This window comes from Marmota marmota, unplaced genomic scaffold (assembly GCF_001458135.2).
Source record: "Marmota marmota marmota unplaced genomic scaffold, marMar, whole genome shotgun sequence".
Lineage (NCBI taxonomy): Eukaryota > Metazoa > Chordata > Mammalia > Rodentia > Sciuridae > Marmota > Marmota marmota.
In genome coordinates, this window is record NW_026000037.1 from 22,456,481 (window position 1) to 22,470,926 (window position 14,446).

At 38.0% G+C, this 14,446-nt stretch overlaps 1 pseudogene; it reads left to right on the forward strand.

The window, feature by feature from the left end:
• Positions 1 to 7,753: 7,753 nt before the first annotated feature.
• On the forward strand, positions 7,754 to 10,065 carry LOC125619464 (annotated as a pseudogene).
• Positions 10,066 to 14,446: the final 4,381 nt, after the last annotated feature.

Consider the following 14,446-nt stretch of genomic DNA (forward strand, 5'->3'; position numbering starts at 1 on the left):
TGGTGGTACACACCTGTTATCCCATGTTATACCAGTGGCTTGAGAGGCAGAGATAGGAAGATCACAAGTTCAAGGCCAGCCTGGGCAATTTAGACCATCACAAAAATTTAAAAAAGGGCTGGGAATATAATTCAGGGACAAAGCACCCCTAAGTATGTATATGTGTGTGTAGATAGATTGATTGATCTTTTTGTTTTGTTTTGTTTTGTTTTTGGATTCTGGGGACTGAACCCAGGGCTTTGTGCATGCAAAGCAAGCACTCTACCAACTGAGCTATATCCCCAGCTCCGGATATCTTTTTTTTAATTTATTTTTTAGTTGTAGCTGGACACAATACCTTTGTTTTAATTATTTATTTTTAAGTGGTGCTGAGGATAGAACCCAGGACCTCACACACACTAGGTGAGTGCTCTACCGCTGAGCCACAACCCCAGCCCCAGATTGATTAATCTTGTATGGTAGAATGATTTCTACCTGACATATCGGTTATCTTCTCCTCATTGTAGAATGATGTCTAGAATTCTGGTCATCAAGAGTTTAAACTGAGTCAGGCGTGGTGATGCATGCATGGCTGTAATCCCAGTTTGGAAGGTTGAGGCAGGAGGATCCCGAGTTTAAAGCCAGCTTCAGCAAAATGAGGCGCTGTCTCTAAATAAAACTCAGTGAGACCCTCTCTCTAAATAAAATACAAAATAGGCCTGGGGATGTGGCTCAGGGGACAAGTGCTTTTGAGTTAAATTCCCGGTACTCCCATCCCCCCCAAATTGATTTTTTTTCAAGCAGAACTTTGGGATATTTACTAGTATTAATCAGAAGTTTCATTGTGTTCTTGACTCTTGTGTTTTTATAAGAGATGACTTCAAGCAAGACATGAAACATGGTACAAGTATAGCAAAGTTTATTAGAAGACAAAGGAGAGAAGGAGGGAAAATCACCCTTGAGAGAGTGTGGGTTGTCTTAGGAGAGTGAGGACTCCCTTTTTTGGGTCCCAGTTTTTCTTGGGGTTCAGGGGCAGTTTCTGGAGAAACCAGCATAAGCACCACCTCCTACTCTGATTAACAGCTATATTGTATCAGATTTCTAAATCCCTACTGCCACATGTCTTACTTATGAATATCTAAGTGAAAATTTATAATCACAATAAGATTAAATAATATGCCAAGGACCTAAAGACAACTTTTGGTCTTTGTGGCATGAGCCAATTGATTTTATATGGAACTTGATTTCTCAGACCTTGAGGCCATTGAGCTCTCCAGCCTCTGTATCAGGGTAATCTGTCATCCTCTTGTTAAATGACAAAACTTGGGCATGTGAATAATATGTTGTTATAGGGCCGCTATTTTAAGTCACAGCAGGGCCAGGGTGACCTTGTAAATTGTTTCTTTAAAAACATGTTGAGGGGCTGGGGCTGTATCTCAGGGGTAGAGCTCTTGCCTCACATGTGTGAGGCACTGGGTTCAATCTTTAGCACCACATAAAACTAAACAAATAAAAAAGTCATTCTGTCCATCTACAACTACAAAAAAATCTTTAAAAAATTAAAAAAAAAAAAAAGTAGAGGAATAGTATATAGGTTAAGTCTATATAAATAACCCCTTAATCTCCATGTTTCCACCACTCATTTCTGCCTGCTACCTATCATTGGTATCTACTTTGACTTTTTCTGAGTGGATTAAGTTTTTAAAATAATTAAAATATATAATTTTTGTATAAAAATAGAGTTATGACTAAAAACATCACTACTGTTGGGCACAGTGGTGCAACCTGTAACCCCAGCCACTGAGAGGCTGAGGCAGGAGGATCACAAGTTTGAAGCCAGCTTGGCAATTTAGTGAGAGACTCTGTCTCAAAATAAACACTAAAGAAGGGCTTCAAATGGTAAAGTGCTATTGGGTTCAATCTCTAGTAACACAAAACAGAACAAAACAACAAAATTCCCACCGTTTTCTTTTGTTTTGGGGGGTACCAGAGATTGAACTCAGGGTCACTCAACCACTGAGCCACATCCCCAGCCCTGTTTTGTATTTTATTTAGAGACAGGGTCTCACTGAGTTTCTTAGAGCCTTGCTTTTGCTGAGGCAGGCTTTGAATTTGAGATCCTCCTGCCTCAGCCTCCCAAGCCTCAGGATTACAGGTATGCACCACCACGCCTGGCAACCCCCACCATTTTCAATTTGTTGTTTGGTTTGCGAAGCTGGGGAACCAGGGCCTTGCACATGTCAGACAAATGTTCTACCATCAAGCTACATCCCCATTCCAATTAGAGTTTTTCAAATGCCTTTAAACATGCTTCAAAATTATTTCATTTCTTACCACTGTTGCAGTGTTATACTTCACAAATTTTGGCCCAAGATTCTTTGTCTCTTATCAAACTAGCTAAATATTCATCACTGCCAAACAAGGGCTCCTTGGCCCCATCTTAAAAGTTTTGCAGAGAGTATACCCTTTTCATTATATCAACACCTCAGAAATGGTGTTATCATCCCAGTTTAACAAATGTGGGGACAGAGGGTTAGAGATGTCAATTAGCTAACCAATGGTCACTAAAATAAGTCCAAGAGAAAAATTGTCCTTTGGTGCCCTTCTCTACCCTTCTCTACACCAGTTTGTTTTTTTTTTGTTCAGGGCCACTCTACCACTGATTCACATCCCCATGCCTTTTTATTTTTTTATTTTGAGATGAGATCTCAGTTGCTGAGGTTGGCCTTTTCAAACTTGCAATTTTTCTGCTTCAGTCTCCTCAGTCTCTGGGATTACAGGCGCGGGCTATCACTCTTGGCTCTCTACGCCTCTTAACAGGTGGCTCTGTGGTCAAATCAAAATTGTACAGCAGGGTATACAAAGTTGCAAGATTTAGCTGGGTGTGGTGGCACACTTGCCTGGAGACCAAACTACTTGGGATGCTGAGGCAGGAGGATCACAAGTTTGAGACCAGACTCAAAAACTTAAATTCTGTTTCAAAATAAAAAGTAAAAAGGGGGCTGGGATTGTGGCTCAGTGGTAGAGTACTCGCCTAGCACGTGGGAGGCCCTGGGTTCGATCCTCAGCACCACATATAAATAAATAAATAAAATAAAGATATTGTGTTCAGTTACAACCAAAAAAAAAAAATATATATTTGCACTTAAATCCCTTGTCTGGGTAATAACAGTTCTGGTTTCTATGCTTGAATCATTTTTTTTGAGTGTCGAGTTTATTTTTATGGATTTTTATTTTTTTAATTTATTTCTTACATACATGACAATAGTGGAATGAATTACATTCATAATTATCCATTCACAGCACACTTTTTCGTAACTCTGTATATAAAGTATGTTCACATCAAATTTAAATATATTTTTTTAAAAAAGTAAAAGGGCTGGGGATGTAGCTACGTGGTAAAATGTGCATGGGTTCGATCTTGTAGTGGGAGGGAATAGCTGGAAGACTTATCTCTGCCCGTGTTTGCTGAAATCTCCCTGAAGTCATCCTTCCCTTGCACCATGCCCTTCAGCAGGGCCATTTCCTGCTATTCCTTTCTTTGCAATGGTATTTTAAACCTCCACCATCTGGCGGACTCCTACTTACCCTTTTAGATTGATGGAATCCCTTTCCTATGTGTTCTATGTCTAATTGTCCAGCATTTTAATCTGCCCACATTGATTTTGTTCAAAGTTTTTCTCTCCCACCAGACTATACATTCCTGGAAGGCAGAGGCTGATTCATCTTTCTACCCGCACAGTATTCTACAGGGTTCAATAAATATTTCTTTAATTTAGTTTTGAGATCCAACTCAGTTGTTACCATACAAAATCTTCTCTGCTATTCCTGCCCTTGCTGATCTTTTCCTTCCCAAGCCCTGAAAGCATTTTTATTTTACACTTCTGATTTAGCATTTAGTACATGCTGCTATTTATTTTGATTTCTTTTTCTTTCTTTCTTTCTTTTTTTTTTTTTTTTTTTTTTAACCATATGCAGTCTATAATAACATGGGCAGGAAAGTATCAAATCATGTTTTGCTCTTTTTGTTTTCAAACTTAGCCTAAGTGCTTGCTCACATCAACGCAAGACATCTCAGGCCCAGAGATATGGGAGGCTGAGGTTGGAGGAACACAAGTTCAAGGCCAGCCTCAGCAACTGAGTGAGCCCTTCAGCAACTTAGTGAGACCCTGTTTCAAAATTAAAAAAAAAAAAAAAGGGGGGGATGTAGCTNAAAAATAAAAAAAAAAAAAAAAGGTGGGAGACGCTGGGGATATAGCTTAGTGGTAAGGTGCCCCTGGGTTAGGGTGTCAAAAAAAAGAAAAAAAGAAAAGAAAAAGGAAAAAGGAAACCAAGACCAAGACATGCAATTGTTTTATACACTTAGAAAACACTAAACAAGGACCAGGGATGTAGCTGTGTGGCACAGTGCTTGTCTTGCATGTGCAGGGTCTTGGGTTCCACCCCTGGTACCAGGAAAAATAGAAAGAAAACAAAGAAACAACAAGACTCACTTCAATCCATTTATGGTAGGCAGACATGTAAGTTACTCCAGGATTCCTGCTCTCTGTGTTCAGAGCCTTTTTTATAATCTCTTACCCTTGAGTATGGGTAAAATTTGTGAACATGATGGGATTTCACTTGCATGAATAAGTTTTATCTTACAAAAGATATGGAGAGATTTTTCAGGTATTATTAATATCCCCAATCAGTTGACTTTAAGTTAATTAAAAGGGAGATCATGGTGGGTGGTCCTAGCCTAGTCAGGTGAACCCTTTAAAGTTTGAAGCTGGCCTGGGCAACCCTGCGACACCCATCTCAAGAAAACAAAAAAGGCATAGCAAAAACGCCAAGGGGGCTGGGAATATAGCTCAGTTGGTAAAGTGCTTGCCTCACATGCACCACAGTGGGGGAGGGGAAAACAAAACAAGAGGCAAGACAAATTATAGTTTAGAGGTATACACTTGGCTAGTAAAACCACAAAGAAGTTTTAAAATGTAATTATTAAAAAGTCAAGATGTATTAAGATCACATTCTGGACCATAATACACACCTTAAAAATTTTAAAAGAATAGAAGTTATGGAAAGTATGTTGTCATATCCTGAATTAAACTAGAAGTCAGTAACAGAAAACCAGAAAATTCCAAAGTATCTGGACATTAAGCCATATATTCGAATAATAATATATTCTACATAACATGGGTCAAGAGAAAGGAAATATTGTGAACTAAATGAAAATATAAGTTATCAAAATTTGTGGAATGCATGAAAGTGGTGTTTAGGAGGAAATTCATATATCTAAATATATACAGTAGACATGAAATACAAAATCAATAGTCTAAGTTTTCCATGTCAGGAAACCAGAGAAGGATGAATAACTTAACCCTTAAAAAAGGATTAGAAATTATAAAATACACAGGGGAAGTCATGAAATTGACCACAGGAGGAATGATCAACAAGAGCAAAGTTGGTTCTCTGACAAGAGCAAGAATATTGATGAACTTCTGGTCAGGATAACCAAGGAAAAAGAAGGCGTTACAAAGTATTATTATCAGAAACAGAAGAGGAGTCCAGTGTGGTGGCACACACCCGTACTTCAGCTACCTGGGAGGCAGAGACAGGAGGATCAGATGATCGAGGCCAAGGGCAGCAACTCAAGTGAGGCCCTCAGCAACTTAGGAAGACCCTGTCTCAAAAAATAAAAAGGGCTTGGGATGTGACTCTGTGATAAAGTCCCTAGTACCAAAGAAATAACAACAAACAAAGAAACCTCTCAAAAGAAAGAAATAGAAGAGGAGCCAGGAGTGGTGGCTCATGCCTGCAATTTCAGCTACTCAGAAGGCTGAGGCAGGGGGATTGCAAGTTCAAAGGCATCTTAGTAAGACCCTTTCTGTCTCAAGATAAAAAATAAAAAATGCACAGTTCAGGGTGTAGCTTAGCAGATTGCCTAACACACATGAGGTCCTGGGTTTGATCCCCAGCAGTGTGAAAAAAAAAAAAGAATTATAAGGTAATACTTGAAACAATGTATGCCAACAAATTATATGTAACTTAGATGAAATGAACAAATACATAGAAAGACACAAACTACTAATATTTATTCAAAAACTGAAAATATGAATAGATGTATAATATGTAACACAAAAACTTCCCACAAAGATAATCCCAGAACCAGACAGCTTCACTGGTGAACTCTTAACAAATGTGTAAAGGAGTAATATAAATCCTTTAGAAACTTTTCCCAAAACTAGGAAAGTGAGAACAATTCTTAACTTTCTTTGATACCAGTGTCACCTTGGTATCAATACATCATACAGTGGGGCGTGGTGGCGCATGCCTGTAATGCCAGTGGCTCAGGAGGCTGAGACAGGAGGATTGCAAGTTCAAAGGCAGCCTCATAAACAGCAAGGTCCTAAACAATTCAATGAGACCCTGTCTCTAAATAAAATGCAAAATAGGGCTGGGGATGTGGCTCAGTGGTTGAGTGGTCCCGAGTTCAATCCCCAGTATTATGACCCTGCCAAAAAAAAAAAATCATACAAAGAAAAGTACAGACCAATATACCCCAAATAGAGCAGCAGACAAAAAAAGTTCTCAAATAATACTAGCAAACTGATAAAAAAATACTAGCAAATAGATAAAATGGAGAACATTATCATGTACAAATGGGATATATTTCAGGAATGTAAAACTGATTTAACATCATAAACTATGAAGGCCAGAAGACAGTGAAATGATTATTACTCTTCCTTTTCTTCTCCCTCTTCCTCCTACTACTCTGTGGTCTGGGTATTTAAACCCAGGGGTACTCTCCCACTGAGCTACACCCCAGCCCTTTTTGAGATATGGTCTCACAAGGTTGCTGAGGCTGGCCTCAAACTTACAATCCTCCTGTCTCAGCCTCCCAAGTTGCTGGGATTATAGGCCATGTGCCACCACACCTGGCTAGTGAAATGACTTTTTTAAAGTGCTGAAGGAAGAATCTATCACTCACAAATTTTGTACCTGACAAAACTACCCTTCAAAAATGAAGGAGGGGCTGGGGGTATAACTCAGTGGTACAGCACTTACCTGGGTTGTATCCTAGCACTATAAAAACAAAAGCAAACCAACAAGAGCAAAAGCAACAAAAAACAAGAACAAAGGAGAAATGAAGACATTACTAGTAGACCTACAATATAAAAAATGCTCAGGGCAGTTCTTTGGGTTAAAATGAAAGAACACTAGCCAGTAAGTCAGACATAAGAAAAAAAAATTAAGGAATACTAATAAACCTAATTTCATTGGTAAATACAAAAGCCAGTATTATTGCACTTTTTGTTTGTAACCTCTTTCTTTTTTCCATATGTCTTAAAAGGAAAGATGTGTAAACTAATAATTATAAATCTGTGTTGACAGATGTAGGACCCAGTGGGGATTGGTTAACATCTGGTTACTTCAGGTTCCTTTCCTTTCAGGAGACTGAGGCAGGAGGATCACATGTTTGAGGCTAGCCTGAGCAACTTAGGACAGCTAAAACTAGCCTGTGTGGACATTTGGTTCTGTCTCTTGCTCTCTAATTTTCTTTTAAAAATCTTTTTTGTGGTGCTGGAGACTGAATCCAGGCCTTAGGCGTGCTAAACAAGTGCTCCACCCCTAAGCTACGCCCCAGCCCTTTTTACTTCATTTTCAGACAGGGTCCTCTGCCAAGTTGCCCGGGCAGGCCTCAAACTTGCACTGCTCTAGCCTCAGCCTCCGAGAACTGGGATCGTAGGTGTGTACAACCATGCCCAGCTTTCTTTTTAATTTTTTTGAGATGGCTTATTGCTCTGCTGCCCAGGTTGGTCCTGAACACCCTTTGGTTGGGCTGTCACGAAGGTGAGAGTGTGACAAGTCTTAGGATCTCAGCATGTCCTTGTCATCACAGGTTTCTTTCGGTTTCTGTTATTCTAGCTGGAAACAGACCATCTGGTATTCAGGATAGGGATGCACACAAGCATTTAAAACTTTTGAGAAAATTCAGGACACCAGGACTATTAAGACTATGAGGAGGATAATATCAAGAGATTGGGGCATTCTGTAACCAAGGTCCCCATGATTTAAACCAACTAAAACCAAGTAGGTCGAAGAAAGAGCCAAATGAGGAATCTATTCATATTAGTAGGAATAAGTGGGTCTCAAAAATCTGATTCTTTAAACAAGAACACTAAAATGCTGGGTTCAGTGGGGCACACGAGTAAATCCTATTGACTTGGGAGGCTGAGGCAGGAGGATCACAAGTTTGAGGCTAACCTGGGCAACTAAGCGAAACCCTGTCTCAAAAGAAAGAAAGAAAAAAAGGGTTGAATGTGTAGCCCAGTGGTAGAGCACCACTGGGTTCAATCCCTAGTACCACACATACACAATCACAAGAAATATGTTAAATCAATAATCTAATTATATACTAAGGAACTAGAAAAAGCCAACAGAAGGAAGGACATAATAATGGTACAGTACATAAAATAGAGATGAGAAAAACTATAGAGAAATTTTATGAAACTAAAAATTGGTTCTTTGGAAAGATTAAAATTGATGAATCTTTAGATTGACAAAAGAAAAAAAATCCAAAAATGAGACTGTAGATATTATTACCAATGTTATCGAAAAGGATTGTACAAGAATACTGTGAACAGTTGGATACCCACAAATTAGATAACCTAATCTATCAAAAACTTAGACTAATTTTATCAGAAGAAATGAACAAATTTCTAAAAACAGTCAATCTACCAAAAGTGACTCAGACAGAAATAAAGAAAAGTAGGGGCTGCTTTGGAGGCAAGTTAGCAGTGTTGAGGGCTGCTGGGGTAAAGCATTCCAGATGACACTTTTAAGGCCAAGTCCAGACATCCCTGTCCTTGTAGGGAAAAGCCTTCAATGGAAGCCTTCCTCTATAAAGATACAAAGAATACAGTATTCTGAACAGACGCTTAAATCAGTTCTCATCTCAAAGAACCCAGCATGAGGGTCACAGTATGAGAACTCAGATGCTGGAGAACAGTGTTTGATAAAAGCAGACTTCCAACCATGTGATGATCTCTTTGGACCCATTTCCTTGCATTTGCAATTAGACTTGGAAAGGCTTCTGAAGATCTTGAACAATTTTTAACGATCTTATAGAAGGGCATACTCCTCAGAGATATGCAATATTTATATACAGCCCATTGGTATATATTGAATCTCTAGGGAAGACTAGAATTATCAGTAAAGAGTATATTAAATAGCATTACAATGAAGCATTACTATTCTATGATCTGACGGTAAAATTCTCAGAACTGGACTGTATATCCGCAATGAGGTGTTCCTTTAGAGTCAATGATAGTGCACAAAACTTACACATTTGTGCAGGGTATGTCCTGAAGATTTTAGAAAAGAAACTGAAGATGCATTCTGTGTTGTGGGTATTACAATGATTGATGTTTACCCAAGAGATTCCTGGAATTTTGTATTTGGACAGGCTTCTTTGACAGATGGTATTCATCCTTGCCAGGGATAGCAGTTGATTTCTATAGCTCATGATTAAAAAAAAAAAAGGCAAAGATACTCCAGAAAACATCTTCAAGTGACTTATAAAAAATTTTTTTTTGGTACTGGAGATTGAATCCAGGAGCACTCTACCATTGAGCTACATTCCCAGCCCTTTTCATTTTTTTTTAATTTTAAGACAGGGTCTTGCTAAAATGCTGAGGCTGGCCTTGAACCTGTGATCCTCCTGTCTCAGCCTTCCAAGGTACTGGGATTATAGGTGAACCCTACTGGGCCTGGTTTGTGACTGTCAAATTTTTTTTTAATATATATATATTTTAGTTGTAGTTGAACACAATACCTTTATTTATTTTTTTATTTTGGTGCTGGGGATGGAACACCGGGCCTTCTGCGTGCGAGGAAAGCACTCTACTGATTGAGCTATATCCCCAGCTTATTTATGTATTTTTATATGGAGCTGAGGATCGAACCCAGTGCCTCGCACGTGCCAGGTGAGCGCTCCACTGCTAAGCCACAACCCCAGCCCTGTGACTGTTAATTTTTGACAACTATTATATTCTTGAAGTGACTAGTATTTTCTGCTTCAATCAAGACTTTAACCCATGAAACTGAACACATTGGAACTGCAACTGCATCATGGGCCCACTTGCCTAGTGCAGAGCTCCTTCTACTTGGAAGAGGTTGTATCTGTCTAAATGTTTCCCCGTCTATTTATCTAAGTTGCAGTGTGCTCTGGCTTCAACACTGCAAAAAGAGATAAAGTGCTGGTGAGATGGATTCTTATTTATTTAGTGGTACCAGGGACTGAATCCAGGGGCATATTACCCCTGAACTACATCCTCAGCCCTTTTTAATTTTTATGGTCTCACTAAGTTGCCTAGGTTGGCCTTGAATCTGTGATCCTAGTGCCTCAGTCTTTGAGGTGCTGGGATTACAGGTGTGCACCACTATGCCCAGCTTAGTGAGGTAGATTGATGATAAACCTGCTGACATACCTGTAGTCACTCTGGAACAGTCATGAGGACAATGTGAGTTTGCTAAAACCCATGGAAATCTTCAAGCAATGGAATGAGTGGATAAAAAAATGGCAAGCAGCCTTTCAAAAATAAGGAACTACAATTAACATGACAGTCAATGGCCAAAGACTGAAAGCTCTTCCTATAAGCTCAGGATCAAGGCAACAAGTAGTGCCCAGCTTTATCACTCCTGTTCAACATGGTTATGGATGTTGGGAAAAAAAATTAGGCAAGACAAAGAAATAAAACATATCCAAATTGAAAAAGAAGTAAAATTATCTGTTTATGCAAGTAACATGATTTTATATGTAGAAAAACTCTAACAATTCCATAAAACAATTTATTAGATAAATTCAGCATATCTGCAGGATACAAATTAACATGCAAAAAATCAGTTGCATATTTATACTCTTACAACAAATTATCAGAAAGCAATTTTTAAAATTCTATTTACGGGCTGGGGCTGTAGCTCAGCGGCAGAGTACTTGTCTAGCATGTGTGAGGCACTGGGTTCAATCCTTAGCACCACATAAAAATAAACAAATAAAGGAATGCTGTCCAGCTACAACTATAAAAATAATTAACAACAACAACAACAGATTCTATTTACAATAGATATATGCACACCAGTGCTCATTTCAGCATGATTTACATGAGCCAAAAGGTAGAAACAACCCAAGTATCCACCCAGATAAATGGATAAATCAGTGACATATACATACAATGGAATATTATTCAAACATAAAAAGGAATGACATTATGATAAATGCTACGCTGTAAATGAAACTTAAAGCCTATGCTAAGTAAAACAAGACAGATAAAGAACAAATATCGTACAATTCCACTTCTATGAGGTGCTTCAAATAGGTAAATACATAGAAAGTAGACTAGAGTGTATCCAGGAGTCAGGGTAAGGGGAAGCAAGAGGGGGAGTTACAAAGGGGAAATGGGAAAGTTTCATAAATAGTGGTGATAGTTGCAAAACATCATGAGTATAATGAATGCCACTGAATTGTACATTTGAAATAACAAATTTTGTTTTATATATTGCACTACAATTTAAAAATATAATATATTGAAAAACTTTGTATACTTTAAATGAGTGAATTATATGTGTGTGAATTACATCTCAATAAAGCTGTTTAAAAAATTTAAAAATAGATTATATTAATTATATTTATATTAATTAATTATATTTCTATGCTGTAAAAACAAGCAAACTGAATATAAAATTAAGGAAACATTTGCATTTACAACCACATAAAAAACAAATAGAAGACCTTCAACACACTGAAGAGAAAAAGAAGTGGGCTGGGATATAGCTCAGTGATAGAGCAATCACCTAGGATCATGAGGCCCTTGGATTGATCTCCATCCCTGCAAAACAAAGGAAACAAAAACAAAAGATCAAAAAAGTACTTAGAAATGAACTTAGCAAATAAAGTGAAAAACTTATACTTGTATTAGTATAAAACATTGTTGAAAGAAATTTAATTAGTACTAATTAAATGGAAAGACATCCCAGGTTCACAGATCAGAATACTTAATATTAAGATAGCAAAATTTCCCAAATTGTTCTATAGATTCAACATGATCCATATTAAATCCCAGGTGCCTTCTTTTCAAAAATTGACAGGCTTATCCTGAAGTTCACAGGACTCAGAACAGCTAGATCAATCTTAAAAGAATAAAGAATGGAGAAATCCTATGTTGAGTACAGTGGAGCAGGCTTGCAATCCCAGATAGTGAGGAGGCTGAGGCAAGAAGAACACAAGGTTAAGGCCAGTCTGTGCAATTTAGCAAGACCTTTTCTCAAAATGCAATTAAAATGGAGCTGAGGATGTAGTTGTGTGGTAGAGTACCCCTGGGTTCAACCCCCTATACAAAAAAACCCCTAAATCAAAACAAAAGAAAAATTCCTAAGAAGTTAACATTAAGCAAAAGTGTGGAAGTAGCCTAGGGATATACATATAGACCAATGGAATAGAATTGAGAGTCCAGAAACAAACCTTTACATATACAAGTAATTGTTTTTAACAAATTACCAAAAAAATCCAATGGGGAAAGAAGACTTTTTCCTATAAATGGTCCCAGGACAATTGGTCAGCCACATGCAAAAAATTGAAATTGAACTCCCACCTCACACTACATGCAAACATTAACTTAAAACAGATTAAACACTCAAGTGGGATAACAGTTTGGAGTGAAAGAGTTTATTTTGGGGACAATGAAAATGTTCTAAAATTGACTCTGGTGATGGATGCACAACTCTGCAAACACAATAAAAGCCACTGAATTGTATACTTCAAGAAGGTGAATTGTATAGTATATGAAGTATATCTCAATAAATTGCTTCCAAACATGAAATCAAAGTCCAATAAAGTGGGGCATGCCTATAGACCCAGTTACTCAGGAGGCTGAAGTAGGAGTATTGCTTGAGCCCAGGAATTCATAGCAAGTCCCTGTATAATGAATGAATGAATAAACCAATAAGTGAAAAAGGGTCACCATTACTGATCCCATAGACGTGATAAGGATGATAAAGGAATACTATGAACAATTCTATGTTTACAAATCACTTAGGTGAAATGGCCCAAATCCTTGAAGACAAAAACTAACAATGGAACTCAAAGAAAGAGAAATAGATAATCCGAATAGGCACATATCTATTTAAAAGCTGAATTAATAATGAATAATTTCCCCAAAAGGAAAGCATCATGTTCATTTATTTTCCCTAATACATTTTACTAAATAGTTGAGGAAAATACTAATTCTCTAATCTCCTCCAGAAAAACACACGCAGAAAGAACACTTCCTATTTCATTCTATGAGGCCAGCATTACACTGATACCAAAACCAAAGATAGTACATAAAAGGAAACTACAGACCACTATCTCATATGAACATAGATGCAAAGAAATATTGGGAGGTTGGATCTAACAATGTATAAAAAGAAATATATACTACAATTTAGTGGGATTTAGTCCAGGCATCCTGGTTTGATAGGCTATTTCAACAATAAAAAAAATAATGTAAACCATCATATCAGTAGGCTAATGCAGTAAAAGCATTTGCCAAAACCCACCATTCATTCAAGGATTAAAGACACTAACCCAATAGGAATAAAAAAGCCATTTCCACCAGGCACAGTGGTGCATACCTGTAATCTCAGCAGCTCAGGAGGATGAGACAGGAGAAATGTGAGTTCAAAGCCAGCCTCAGCAATGGCGAGGCACTAAGCAACTCAGTGAGACCCTGTCTCTAAATAAAATACAAAATAGTGCTGGAGATGTGGCTCAGTGGTTGAGTGCCCCTGAGTTCAATCCCTAGTACCCAAAAAACAAACAAACCAAACAAACAAAAAACCAAACAAAAAAAACCAGGCCATTTCCTCAGCCTGACAAAGAACATTGACAAAAACCCACATAGCTTATGTCATAGTGGTGAGAAACTGGGCATTTTCTTCACAAGACTGGGAACAAGGCAATCCACACTGTCCACTCTTATTCAATATCCTACTGGAACTCCTACCTGATGCTAATAAGACAGGGAAAGGAAATAGATGGTTTACAGATGGGAAAAGAACAAATAAAAGTACTTGTTCATGATGTTCTGATTGATTCTGAATCAACACATTAAAAAACATTCCAATATAGCAATATTGTGATATTCAATATTAACATATAAGTGGCAATTCCTTTTCTATATAACCCCCTGAGAAAAACTGATAATCAGAATTAAAAACACAGTAGCATTTACAACAGTACCAAAACAATAAACTATTTAAGTACTGTGATGGTTAAGGTAAGTGTTCCCCAAAGATTACTGTGTGAAAGCCTTGGTCCCCAGGATGGCACTAATGGCAGGTGGTAGAACCATAAAGAGATGGGGCCTGGGCTGGGGCTGTAGCTCAGAGGTAGAGCGCTTGCCTAGCCTAGCAGGGGTGAAGCACTGGGTTCGATCCTCAGCAC